Below are 15,036 nucleotides of genomic sequence, written 5' to 3'. Positions count from 1 at the left end.
AGATAAATAAATCCTACTTATTCTTAAGCACGTATAAAGATGCTCTGTCTCTCTCACAGTAAGAAAACTGCAAATACTTGAAATTTCACACAGACATAAACACACATGTATAAGGGATGGCAAGGATGTGAACAGTTAATTTTAATTGAGTTTATCCTTTTTATTTTTAAATCATGCTCATGCATATCGCATAGCAAAAACAAGTTAAATAACATTGATATATACAACTTTTGCTGAGACTACTTCCTTCAACTTATCGTTCAAGTTCTGAAATATGCCATTTAGTGTAAGGCCAGTCATTGTTATAGAGAATGTTTGTGTAGATGTGAGAGGTAGGCAGATTGGTACCTATCCACTGTTGACTACAAATTGGCACTTACCAAGAACATTGCCAACTGAACAACAAAGGCATTTGCCATCTGCCTCTAGGGAGATTGAACCCCATGCTGCTATAGCTGGTGACCTTCAACAACCCCTGAGGGAGCTCCGGGTGGAGTGAGGCACTCTGTGCTCCAGGGAATCTTGTGGCACAGGTCTTTAGATAGTTGGGTGTTTTTAGGAACAGATTTTATGACCTCAATCCTTGCATTTCCTCATGTCTAGGAAGCACTAAATCCCTTCATGGTGACATCACATCCTCATGACTAACAGAAACATTTTGTAAAATGAGAGCTTCATGGTATTGAACTTCCCCTTCACCAAAACCTTATATATTGACTTCCCCCCACTGCCGCTTTGGAGCAGTCTCTCAGAGCTATCTGAGATGCTGCCTCCCGGGCTGCAGTCCTCATTTTGCCCCAAATAAAACTTAACTCACAACTCTCAAGTTGTACCTCTTTTTTTTAGTGGACATCACCTATGAAACAGAGAAAGAGCAATGGATAAGAAGGAGGGGGAGATAAAATGACTGAACTGCATAATTTAAAGACACACCCTAAGGGAGATGTGGATGCAAGAGGGAGTGTGTGAAGAAAGAGAGTTATAAGATAAGATTGATAAGGTTTGGAAGATTAGATAAAGTTGAAATCCACACTTAACAGACAGGAAGGAAAAGGTACTAGAAATAATCCACAGTAGAACTGGGTCGAAATTAAGAACCAAATGGGCATGGGGGAGTTCAGGGAGGAGTCATACATGGCTAGATAGGTTCAAGCCGTGATGAGAATAAATATCCAAAGAGACCTTTGGCCCCATGGGCCACGATGAGGTCAGGCATAAATACACTGAACTGGAGATTATGGTAAGACATCCAGGCATGGAAACTACTAGCCAGTAGGTAGATGAAAACTGTAGAACTGAACCATTTCAAGGGAAGGACCACAGCCCTGAGAAGCATGAATTGTGTCTAAACAGACACAAACATTGAGGACATGAACACACTTTGTATGTTGGTCACTTCTTATTTCTTCTAGTTTGTGAGCCCCATCTAGATGTCATTTTTAGCTCTAAAGTATTTTCTACTTTTTCTTCACCTAACCATATACTTTATAAAGATAGATCAAAACTATGTAAAGGTAACTCTTTTTCTTAATTTTAACTTTAATTATTTTGAAGAGAACCACAAGTATGTTTTTATTTTCCCCTTTGTTATTAGAAGAGCCAATTTTACTGTTCATGTATACTTACTACTTTTGCAATGTTTTACATATTTTTATAATACGGAGACTGATTCTCTGTAGTGTTTCTATGTGTTCTACAGTTAATATCTCTATTTTAAATGTTCAACTGCTTATTTCACAAATGGACAAATAATTATTCACCTATCCTATTGGTGACAGGCAGACTGCCAGGAGGTGCACAGCTATTGTTCATCAGGCAAGAGGAGGAAGAGAAAGATTTATTTTTCTTCCCAAATGCTTTCCAGCATTTATAAATATTAGAAGACTGACAATAATGATGATGAAAAAGAAGAGATCCCTGGCTGATCTGGCTGGGGGTTTCAAAGTGCAAAACCTCAAAACTCTACTTGAAGTGATGATACCTTCTTTGAGTCCCAGTTCTGCCAGTTACTCATTGCTTACACTAACCCTTCATTCCATTAAAATTTCTCCTATGTTAAAATGAGTCCAATAAGATCATTGAAAAGCTTTATTGTACTGGTCAAATGAGATGTGTATTCAAAAGGCTTTCAAAAACTGCAAATATTAGATACAGAAGAGAGGTGCTTTTTTCGCTCTGGCAAGATTGATAGGGATATAACTTTTTTATTATTATAAAATTATAAGAATATAGGTAAAATATGGGCTTCCCAGGTGGTGTTAGTGGTAAAGAACCTGCCTGTCAATGCAGGAGACATAAGAGATATGGGTTCAATCCCTGGGTTGGGAAGTTCCCCTGGAGGAGGGATAGCAAATCCACCCCAGTTTTCTCGCCTGGAGAATCCCATGGACAGAGGAGCCTGGCGGGCTACAGTCCATGAGGTCACAAAGAGTCAGACACAACTGAAGTGATTTAGCATGCACGCATGCCTGCCATGGGTGACTTTCCAAACTGTGATTCCTTTACTTTGTGAGCTTATTAGAGAGCAGAAGACATTGTTTGGGGGAACTCAAAGTGTTTATTAAATCAATGTGGGCATCTGTACCTGAAGTTATGCAAGGAACACACAGATCTGCCTTTATAGGCAGAAACATAGGTATGTCCTTCTTTTTTTTTTTCCTACCATGTTGTTTCCAGCATAATGATAATGGTAGTTTCAACAATGCTTCCAGAAGGATGAGGCTATGTGCAGTCAACAAAGGAGGAAGGGAACCACTTGAGACCTCAGGGTACCTTGGAAGAGCCATGCAATACCAATCTTATTGTTTGCTTGCAGATAATGGATGCCCTTCTAAGGTTTGTATCCCGAGGTGTTAGACAGTAGCAGCCAGAAAAACGCTCCCTCAAAGATGTCCATGTCATAATCCCTAAAACATGTGGACGTGTTACACTACATGACAATGAAGAATTAAGGTTGCAGATGAAATTGTTTGCTGATCAGCTAGCCTTAAGATAGGTCCCTATATAATCTAGGTGGGCCCAAATGCATTCAGGAGTCCTATAAAGTAGGAGAGACAGGCAGAAGAGTAGGTCAAAATGATGTGATAAGAGAAAAGACTCAAGTTGCCCTTGTTATCTTTGAAGATGGAAAGGGGCCATGTACCAGGGAAGGTGAGGAGCCTTTAAAAGCAGGAAAAGGCAAGGAAATGGTATGTCCCTTAGAGCGTTCAGAAGGAAGGCAGTCCTGCTGACAGCTTTTTTAGCCCAGTGAAACCCAGGATGAACTTCTACACCATAAGATAGTGTGTGTGTGTGTCTGCATGCTTAGTCATTCAGTCATGTCTAACTCTTTGTGACCTCATGGACTGTAGCCCACCAGGCTCATCTGTCCATGGGATTCTCCAGGCAAGAATATGGTAAGTGGTTGCCATTCTCTTCTCCTTGGTGTCTTCCCAACACAGGGATCAAATCTGGGTCTCCTGCATTGAAGGCAGACTCTGTACCAACCGAGCCACTAGGGAAGTCCCATAATATAATAAATTTGTGCTGTTTTAAGCCACTAAATTTGTGATTATTTGTGACAGTCACAAGAGGAAACTAATGTATAGATGCATAATCAGTTAAGAGTGGCTTCATCTGGATTGGAAAAGAAGTAAAATGCTCACTGTTTGCAGATGGCATGATCCTCTACACAGAAAACCCTAAAGATACCACAAGAAAATTACTAGAGCTAAACAGTGAATACAGTAAAGTTGTAGGATATAAAATTAATACACAGAAATCCATTGCATTCCAATACACTAACAATGAGAAAACAGAAAGAGAAATTAAGGAAACAATCTCATTCACCATTGCAACAAAAAGAATAAAATAATTAGGAATACATTTACCTAAAGAAACAAAAGACCTATATATAGAAAACTATAAAACACTGATGAAAGAAATCAAAGATGACACAAATAGATGGAGAAATATACCATGTTCATGGATTGGAAGAATGAATATAGTGAAAATGAATATACTACCCAAAGCAATCTATACATTCAATGAAATCCCTATCAAGCTACCAACGATATTTTTCATAAAACTAGAACAAATAACTTCACAATTTGTATGCAAACACCTCAAATAGTCAAAGCAATCTTGAAAAGAAGAATGGAACTGATCAACCTGCCTAACTTCAAACTATACTACAAAGCTACAGTCATCAAGACAGTATGGTACTGGCACAAAGATAGAAATATAGATCAATGGAACAAAATAGAAAGCTCAGAGATAAATCCACGCACCTAGGGACACCTTATTTTTGACAAATGAGGCAAGAATATACAATGGAGAAAAGACAATCTCTTTAACAAGTGGTGCTGGAAAAACTGGTCAACCAGCTGTAAAAGAATAAAACTAAAACACTTTCTAACACCATACACAAAAAAAAAGCTCAAAATGGATCAAAGATCTAAATGTAGGACTAGAAACTATAAAACTCTTAGAGGAAAACATAGGCAGGAAACTCTCTGACATAAATCATAGCAAGATCATCTATGACCCACCTCCCAGGGTAATGGAAATACAAGCAAAAAAAAACAAATGGGACCTAATTAAACTTAAAAGCTTTTGCACAACAAAGGAAACTATAAGCAAGGTGAAAAGGCAGCCTCAGAATGGGAGACAATAATAGCAAGCAAAAAAACTGAAAAAGAATCTCCAAAATATACAAGCATCTCATACAACTCAATACCAGAATAATAAATGACCCAATCAAAAAATGGGCAAAAGAACTAAACAGACATTTCTCCAAAGAAGACATACAGATGGCTAACAAACACATGAAAAGATGCTCAACATCACTCATTATCAGAGAAATGCAAATCAAATCCACAATGAGGTACCATCTCCTGTCAGTCAAAATGGCTGCCAAGAAAAAGTCTACAAACAAGAAATGCTGGAGAGGGTGTGGAGAAAAGGGAACCCTCTTACACTCTCTGTGGGAATGCAAACTAGTGCAGAAGCTATGGAGAAGAGTGTGGAGATTCCTTAAAAAACTGGAAACAGAACTGCCATATGACCCAGCAATCCCACTGCTGGGCATACACACCGAGGAAACCAGAATTGAAAGAGACACGTGTACCCCAATGTTCATCATAGCACTGTTCACCATAGCCAGGACATGGAAGCAACCTAGATGCCCATCAGCAGATGAATGGATAAGGAAGCTGTCGTACATATACACAATAGAATATTACTCAGCTGTAAAAAAGAACACATTTGAGTAAGTTCTAATGAGGTAGATGAAACTGGAGCCTATTATACAGAGTGAATACAGAAAAAGAAACACCAATACAGTATATTAATGCATATATATGGAACTTAGAAAGTCGGTAGTGATGAACTTATATGCAAGACAGCAAAAGAGACACACATGTAGAGAAGAGATTTTTGAACTATGTGGGAGAAAGCAAGGGTGGGACGATTTGAGAGAATAGCATTGAAACATGTATATTACCATATGTAAAATAGATGACCAGTGCAAGTTCAATACATGAAGCAGGCCACTCAAAGCTGGCGCTCTGGGACAACCCAGAGGGGGTGGGGAGGGAGGTGGGAGGGGTGTTCAGGATGGAGGGACACATGCATACTCATGGTTGATTCATGTTGAGGTATGGCAAAAACCACAATACTGTAACTTAATTAGCCTCCAATTAATATATAAAAATTAATTTTAAAAAGTGGCTTCATCTAAGAGATATAGATTTCTATCCATGTGAACATAAATGATTCAGTATAGGTTTTTCAAGTGTTACAATGCAGTTATTAGGCGCTCACCTTCATTCTCTCTTGAACCCACTCCAATCAGCAACACTTCCAAAAAACGACACAGCATTGAAATTGCTCTCATCAAAGCAAATATCAGCCAGAGTGAGTGTATAACATACTGGCCAAAGTGGGATAGTTTAGAGAGTGAAGAGGTATTATTAGAAAGGCCATGTGATAACTGCTATATGTCAAGATTTCCCAGGGACTTTATTCCACTGACATTTCATAGGCTAATTTTTAATACTAATGTTACTTGAATTGATTAATCAGTAATAATTAATTGTATTAAACACTCTTCTCTCCCTGAAACACTTTCTTCTCCCAGCTTCTACAATACCACACACTCCCCTCTTTTCATGTCTTCTTTCTAGCAATCCTTTTTATCCCATTTGCTGATTCCACCGCCTCTCCAAGGTGATCTCATCTAGGTGATTTTTTTTCCCTAGTGATCTCAGCCACTTCATTGGATTTACATGCTATCTATGATGTTGATGACTTCCAAATGACTTATCCTCAACTCCTATCTGAGAACGCCAGGTTAATATATATTCAAGTCTCATAAGCATCTCAAGATTAACACGTTCAATGTGATACACTGCATTAATAAAATGAAGGATAAAAATCGTATGACCATTTTAATATGATTGAATCTGAAAAAGTTCAATCTGAAAAAGAGTCTGAAAGAATTCAATACCCATTGAATTGAAAAAATTCAGAAAAAGAATTTTAAAAAATTCAATCTGAATTTGAAAAAATTCTGCAAAAATTCAATACCCATTAATGATAAAAACGCACCACAAGCTGGGGACAGAAGGAATTTCAGTTCAGTTCACTTTAGTCGCTCAGTCGTGTCCGACTCTTTGCAACCCCATGAATCGCAGCACGCAGGCCTTCCTGTCCATCACCAACTCTCGGAGTTTACCCAAACCCATGTCCATTGAGTTAGTGATGCCATCCAACCATCTCATCCTCTGTCGTCCCCTTCTCCTCCTGCCCCCAATCCTTCCCAGCATCAGGGTCTTTTCCAATGAGTCAACTCTTCGCATCAGGTGGCCACAAGTATTGGAGTTTCAGCTTCAACATCAGTCCTTCCAATGAACATCCAGGATTGATCTCCTTTAGGATGAACTGGCTGGATCTCCTTGCAGTCCAAGGGACTCTCAAGAGTCTTCTCCAACACCACAGTTCAAAAGCATCAATTCTTCAGTGCTCAGCTTTCTTCATTGTCCAACTCTCACATCAATACATGACCACTGGAAAAACCATAGCCTTGACTAGACGGACCTTTGTTGGCACAGTAATGTCTCTGCTTTTAAATATGCTATCTAGGTTGGTCATAATCTTCCTTCCAAGGAGTAAGCGTCTTTTAATTTCATGGCTGCAATCACTATCAGCAGTGATTTTGGAGCACAAAAAATGAAGTCTGACACTGTTTCCACTGCTTCCCCATCTATTTCCCATGAAGTGATGGGACCAGATGCCATGATCTTAGTTTTCTGAATGTTGAGCTTTAAGCCAACTTTTTCACTCTCCTCTTTCACTTTCATCAAGAGGCTCTTTAGTTCTTCTTCACTTTGTGCCATAAGGGTGGTGTCATCTGCATATCTGAGGTTGATGATATTTCTCCCAGAAATCTTGATTCCAGCTTGCGCTTCCTCCAGCCCAGCGTTTCTCATGATGTACACTTCATAGAAGTTAAATAACCATGGTGACAATATACAGCCTTGATGTACTCCTTTTCCTATTTGGAACCAGTCTGTTGTTCCATGTCCAGTTCTAACTGTTGCTTCCTAACCTGCATACAGGTTTCTCAAGAGACAGATCAGATGGTCTTGTATTCCCATCTCTTTCAGAATTTTCTACAGTTAATTGTGATCCACACAGTCAAAGGCTTTGGCGTAGTCAATAAAGCAGAAATAGATGTTTTTCTGGAACTCTCTTGCTTTTTCGATGATCCAGCGGATGTTGGCAATTTGAACTCTGGTTCCTCTGCCTTTTCTAAAACAAGCTTGAACATCTGGAAGTTCACGGTTCACGTATTCCTGAAGCTTGGCTTGGAGAATTTTGAGCATCACTTTACTAGCATGGGAGATGAGTGCAATTGTGTGGTAGTTTGAGCATTCTTTGGCATTGCCTTTCTTTGGGATTGGAATGAAAACTGACCTTTTCCAATCCTGTGGCCACTGCTGCGTTTTCCAGATTTGCTGGCATATCGAGTGCAGCACTTTCACAGCATCAACTCTGAGGATTTGAAATAGCTCCACTGGAATTCCATCACCTCCACTAGCTTTGTTCGTAGTGATGCTTTCTAAGGCCCACTTGACTTCACATTCCAGGATGTCTGGCTCTAGGTGAGTGATCACACCATCATGATTATCTGGGTCATGAAGATCTTTTTTGTACAATTCTTCTGTGTATTCTTGCCACCTCTTCTTAATATCTTCTGCTTCTGTTAGGCCCATACCATTTCTGTCCTTTATCGAGCCCATCTTTGCATGAAATGTTCCCTTGGTATCTCTAATTTTCTTGAAGAGATCTCTACTCTTTCCCAATCTGTTGTTTTTCTCTATTTCTTTGCATTGATCGCTGAAGAAGGCTTTCTTATCGCTCCTTGCTATTCTTTGGAACTCTGCATTCAGATAGGAATATCTTTCCTTTTCTTCTTTGCTTTTCCCTTCTCTTCTCTTACCAGCTATCTGTAAGGCCTCCTCAGACAGCCATTTTGCTTTTTTGCATTTCTTTTCCATGGGGATTGTCTTGATCCCTGTCTCCTGTACAATGTCATGAACCTCTATCCATAGTTGATCAGGCACTCTATCAGATTTAGCCCATTAAATCTATTTGTCACTACTACTGTATACTCATAAGGGATTTGATCTAGGTCATACCTGAATGGACTAGTGGTTTTCCCTACTTTCTTCAATTTAAGTCTAAATTTGGCAATAAGCAGTTCATGATCTGAGCCACAGTCTGCTCCTGGTCTTGTTTTTGCTGAATGTATAGAGCTTCTCCGTCTTGGCTGCAAAGAATATAATCAGTCTGATTTCTGTGTTGACCATCTGGTGATGTCCACGTGTAGAGTCTTCTTGTGTTGTTGGAAGAGGGTGTTTGCTATTACCAGTGTGTTGTCTTGGCAAAACTCTATTAGCCTTTGCCCTGCTTCATTCTGTACTACAAGGCCAAAGTTGCCTGTTACGCCAGGTGTTTCTTGACTTCCTACTTTCGCATTCCAGTCCCCTATAATGAAAAGGATATCTTTTTTGGGTGTTAGTTCTAGAAGGTCTTGCAGGTCTTCATAGAACCTTTCAATTTCAGCTTCTTCGGCGTTACTGGTTGGGGCATAGATTTGGATTACTGTGATATTGAATGGTTTGCCTTGGAAACGAACAGAGATCATTCTATCGTTTTTGAGATTGCATCCAAGTACTGCCTTTCGGACTCTTTTGTTGACCATGATGGATCCTCCATTTCTTCTAAGGGATTGTTGCCCACAGTAGGAGATATAATGGTCATCTGAGTTAAATTCACCCATTCAAATCTTAACATTGATTATATCATTTAATGCACATGGAAAGAAGGGGAAACAGATGGAGGGTGCAATGGGGTAAGGTCAAAGAGCAGGATCACCACACTATTTAAATCTTGAAAGTGAAAAAAAGAAAATAAAAGGAAAAGTGAAAGTGTTAATCACTCGATTGTGTCCCACTCTTTGTGACCCCATGGACTGTAGCCTGCCAGGCTCCTCTGTCTGTGGAATTCTCCAGGCAAGAGTACTGGAGTGGGTAGCCGTTCCCTTCTTCAGGGGATATTCCCAACGCAGGGATTGAACCCAGGTCTCTGCATTGCAGGTAGATTCTTATCCTGGGTTGTACAACATGCATATGTTTTGTTGCATCAGTCTTCCTTGTTGATTGTGTGGTGGACAGAACCAGAGGTGAGATTTGAGCAAGGTATATTCTTAGGACAGAATGTACATAGGACAACCACCTACACTTGCTCTATTGGAGAGTGCAGGGGCAAGTATAGCTGACCTATAGCTGCAGCTCGTTAATTAGTCTGCTAGATAGTTACAGAATTTATTTGCATTTTTTATGTAGAGCACTTGGGAGGCCATAAGATATAGAGTATCATTAATGGGTGGTCAATTTAGGAATGAGGTAGCTTCAGCCCAGAAGTCGTACAACCATACCTTATTGTTTGGTCTTTTCATCTCTCTCCATCCATAAGCAACACTCTTGTGTATTCCACCTATTTTTAACATGTGCAATGGATTAAGTAACTATCTATAGGTGACACATATTTTGGCCTCTGCCTAACGTCTCCTCATCAGCTAAATTTAACATGTGGGGTTCACTTATATTTCATAAGTTATTGATTTATTTAAAGTTTATGTTTAATGCCTCTTAGAAGGTTTATCTATCATCTTCACTTTCTTATAACACAATTAAATATTCTCAAAAAATACAGCTAACACGTGTTCCACATTGAATCAGAAAACGCTATACAGTTATTCAAAACATATCCAGAATTCAATTACTGTGCATCATGCTCAAAGGCAGAACCATTATAAATAAAAATAAAATGGAGATTTCTAAAAAATTAAAAAAAAAATAGCTACCATATGATCCAGCAGCTCCACATCTCAGTATCCATTTAAAGGAAATGAAGACAGTGTCTCAAAGGTGTATCAGCCCTCCCATGTTCACAGGAACATTATTCACAGTAGCCAAGATATGAAAACAAACCTAAATGTCAGTTAATGGATGAATGAATAAAGAAAACATGGTGTGTGTGTGTGTGTGTGTGTATACACACAAACACATATATACGTATAATGAAATATTATTCAGTCTTTAAAAGGAAGGAAATGCTGCCATTTGAGACAAGACAGATAAACCGAGAGGACATCAGGCTAAGTGAATAAGCCAGATACAGAAAAATAAATATTATATGATCATATTATCTCTTTATACATTGAATTAAAAAAAAGTAGTAGTAGTCAAACTCATAGAAACAGAGAGTAGAAGTTCACCAGGGGCTGCAGGGAGAAAATCACTGGAGGTTGTTTTTTTTTTTTTTTCAAGTGGATACAGGTCTTCCATTTTGCAAGATGAAAACAATTCTAGAGATGGATGGTGGTGATGGTTAGATGATTTTATGAATGTATTCAAAACCACTGAATTGCACACTTAAAAATGGTTAACATGCTCACTTTCATTTTATTTGTATTTGACCACAAAAAAATATTGGGAGGAAAGAAAGAAAAAATAGTTATCTTGCCTGGATTACTGCTATAGCATTCTAACTAGTCTTGCTTCCATCCTTATTCTTTTAAGTCTCCTCTCCACAAAGCAGCCAAGTTGAAATATCGTGAGTTTTTGTCATTCCTCCAATAGCTTTCTACCTCAATGGTAATAAAAATCTTTACTATTACTTATAAGGCCCTGTGTGATCTGGTCCATTACTATGTCTCCACCAATGTGCCCCTAACCCATGCCTTTCCTTGAATACTCCAAATATTCCCATCACTCAGGGATTTTGTATTATCTGTGTTTCTTCCTCATGTGTTTATCTTCCCCAAGGCACCCATACCTCTTTCCAGTCTTTACTCAATATTTACTTTCTTAGTGAATCCTCTGACTACACACTGAAATTTTAACATTTTTCCACCACCTACTGCATATACCACCGTCCTCTTTTATATTTTTACTTTTAGCATTTACTATTGTACTTCCTAGTATATTTTACTTCCTACATATTACCTTCATTTTATTTGAAATGTTATTCTGCTTATACAGTTATCTTGCTCACATTATGACTCTCCCATGAGCACATGCCCTCCATCAAGGCAGGAATTATTTTGTATATTTGTTTAATTATGTGTCATTGGTCCTATAATAATACCTGCTACATAGGAGATTAATACATAAGTGTAAAATTATGACATAAATGAATACTATTCGAAGTGTGAGAATAATAATGGAGAAAATTCAGTGGCAGTATAATTAACATGAACTTGGTGTTAGATAAATCTGAACTTGAATCCAGGCCCTGACACTTATTAGTTAGGTCTTGAAATTTGGATTAAACTGGCCAATTTGAAAAGGAGATATAAGTCATTCTAGGCTGAGAGAACCATAAAAGCTAAGACACAAAATTGCTTCACACTATGCAGGAGAAAAAGTGATTTAATTTGGTTGGAGTCAAGAAAACATAAAATAGATTAGTGTGAAACAAGCATGAAAATATAAATTGTTAATAGATCATGGAACTTATTGATGAAATTTGGGAGAATGGAACTGTCACAAAGGCAAAAGGAAGTGAAGGAAGTTTTGTGAATTGTATTATTAAACTGTTAATAAGAAAATCTAATCTGATTTAGAGGGAACTAAGCTAAAAAGAGTGATATTGATTGCAAAGCTATTTCTGTAATCTAGAAGACATGCAGTGAAAGTCTGAATCAGAGGGCACTTATACCGAGGGGAATACCAAGGGGACATAACTTAATGAAGAAATACATGAAGAAAGAATTGACAATACATTGTCTCCTTACTGAATATCAGATCAGTACAGACAAAGGAGTATGTCATATATTTAAGTCTCAAGAACTGCTGAATAACATCTTCATTTACATTACCAAAAGGACAACAAACAGGTTTGCAAGCAATGAAACAAGGTCCACTTCAGGATATCAGAGGTTTGATAAATCAGTGGACATCAAGATATAGATACATATCAAAGAATTGAAAATAAGTTGGAAATGAGGCTGTAAATCAAGAGAGATTGGAAATAGTGAAAACACAGATACAATGATCATGGGGGCAGACAGCTTCAAGTCAAGAGACTAAATCATACTGACTAGAGACAACGTATACAAAAAAGAAGGTCAAAGGATCTCACACCAGACACTTATGTTAAGGGAGTTGAAAGAGGAGTAAAAGCCACATAAGGAAAGAGACACAGGACAGTTAGAGATGGAGAAGAAGCTGTTAAGTCTAGAGGCTATAAGAAAAGTATTTCAATGACAGTACAAAACCTGCGAGGTGATAAAAAGACACTGGATTTGGTGATGAAGTATAATTATTTGTTGAATAAATAAATGAATATATAAAGCATAGACTACAAAAAATGATTCGTGAAAGAGTCATAAAATAGTACATTAACAAGAAAAAACAGAGTGGTTTGTCTGGAGAGAGGAGGGATATAACTACAGGAGTTTTGGCTAGTGTGAGGTGCCTGGAGAAAGAGAGAAATGGAAAGTGAAAAAAGATATTGGGGATTTTGGATATTAGATTAGGAGTAGAATGAGAGGTATGATGAAAGTCACAAAAATAGAAATTCAGTGTAACTATAAAAATGAAGTCCTCCACGAAAGAATGGGTGGTAGTTAAGTGATACAATGAAGGAAAAGTTGGGGTTAATATCAGATCCTATTTCTTCTTGGTAAATCATGAGAAAAACTGATTTATAGGCAGAAATCCTGAGACAGGCAAACTGCAATGACTATAAATCAGATTTTCTAAGTTGGGACAGAAGGGGATAATTAATGTTTCTAAGATACTGGAAACTTTTAACATAATTTAGGCATTTTATGTTTCCCACAGAGAACAGTCACCACATGGCTCTCTCTTCTGTTACAGAAAACTTAATCCTTCCTTATAGACCACCAGGTAAACACTTGAAAGAAACCCTCTGATGGAATCCAACCTGGCCTGTCATTTGAAGTGGATCAGATACAACCTGTAGGGGGCAGTACAGGCTCAGTCCCTCTGAGAAACTCTTCAGAAAAATGTTCTCAGTTAATAAGACACAAACTTCTCAAACCTAACTACATGTAGCACCATTTTCTGCTGTGGTTCCTTTAAAAATAGGCAGAATATATCATTCCTAAACTGAGTCATGTTTCTTCTTTTCTAAAGGATAACAATAGGTTTATTTCAGTGGCTTCTGTTAAATTAAAACAGATAAGTGAACTGTTGACTATTTTATGATATACTACATATTTTGTAATATTTAGACAAAGGGAGAGTGAACAAATACCGTCTAGCAAAACGAAGTCCATTTATAATTACTTCATTAAAGAGTCATACCTGAGCAATGCTTTAATGAGATAGTAATGAGGTAAAAATGTGCTGCCAGAGTAGGCACTGGAAAAAATCTTCTGGAAAAGACAGCCCAATAAATTGAAAATAAGGGGGAAAATACTTCCCTCTTTGTCTTCCCTTACACTTCTTTATTTTACGAGGAACAACACCTATTTTTTAAGGCTTGGAATTTTCATTTGGAGTGTGGTGATTAAAAAAAAAAAGCCTGAAGAGTCAGGGAGAATCAGGAGGGTGCGACAAGAGAAGAAAGGAAAGGGTGTATGTACTTCAAATGGAGATAAAAAATAGTATCTCTCAACTCTGAGAGTCACTATAAGGATTTTGCTAGTTCATATGACGCATACACATAGCATATAGTTAACACTCAGTAATGTGTGGCAGAATTCTTTTTATTTACTGATAATGAAGAAACTGATGAAGTTATTTTGTTCAAGAATATACAATTGACCTTTGTGAAAATGTGGATGGGAATCTAATTGAACATGAGGCTGAGTCACATAAACACTCTCACTCATCTCCTTTGTTCAACTTGGCCAGAAAACCAGCCAAGGATAAAGGGCATCGGGATGCCCTGAAATATGTTACCCTGGGGGAAATCTTTCTGTGTTAAAAAACTTTCAACCTCACGCATCAATTAACTGCTCCAAATAAATCACAAATTAAATGCAACCACTATCTATCTTAACAAAATTGATTAGTCTCCAAAAAGGTACGCTTTTCTCCAATGAGATCAAGACAATAATTTCTAAATCCCCATTCACAGTGCTGTATTTACAAAAGTCACTTTGGCAAGAACTTTTCAAATCGTTCTTCTAAGCAAAATATATGATATTTTCTTTTAAAAGGAAGTTTTAGGAAATCCAGCAATTCTAGCTCACTTCATTTCCATGCTCTAACATGTAGAGGCTATAGCTTCTTGTAGTTTTCAGTTTCCTACAACAATGCAATAATGAAGGAAAACTCCACTGAGAAGATTTGTTACATGGAAAATATTCAATGGTGCATAACATCTGACCTGGTTTGAGTGTGACTTTCTTGTATAAATACTACAGAGCCTGCTATCAAGTTTAAATTAGCCAAATTAAAATATATGAAAAAGCTTGCAGTTATATTTTTTCTTAAATAGAATACAAATACA

At 37.8% G+C, this 15,036-nt stretch overlaps 1 protein-coding gene across 2 annotated transcripts in view; it reads right to left on the bottom strand.

The window, feature by feature from the left end:
• The window catches only part of DMD (dystrophin), a 2,147,259-nt gene that overhangs the window by 1,603,888 nt on the left and 528,335 nt on the right, over nt 1-15,036 (bottom strand). The gene's annotated exons all lie outside the window — the stretch shown is intronic.

This window comes from Giraffa tippelskirchi, chromosome X, assembly GCF_054371585.1.
Source record: "Giraffa tippelskirchi isolate mGirTip1 chromosome X, T2T-mGirTip1v1.2.pri, whole genome shotgun sequence".
NCBI lineage: Eukaryota > Metazoa > Chordata > Mammalia > Artiodactyla > Giraffidae > Giraffa > Giraffa tippelskirchi.
Note: the sequence above shows the minus strand (reverse complement) of the source record. Positions and strands in the feature narration are given on the sequence as shown.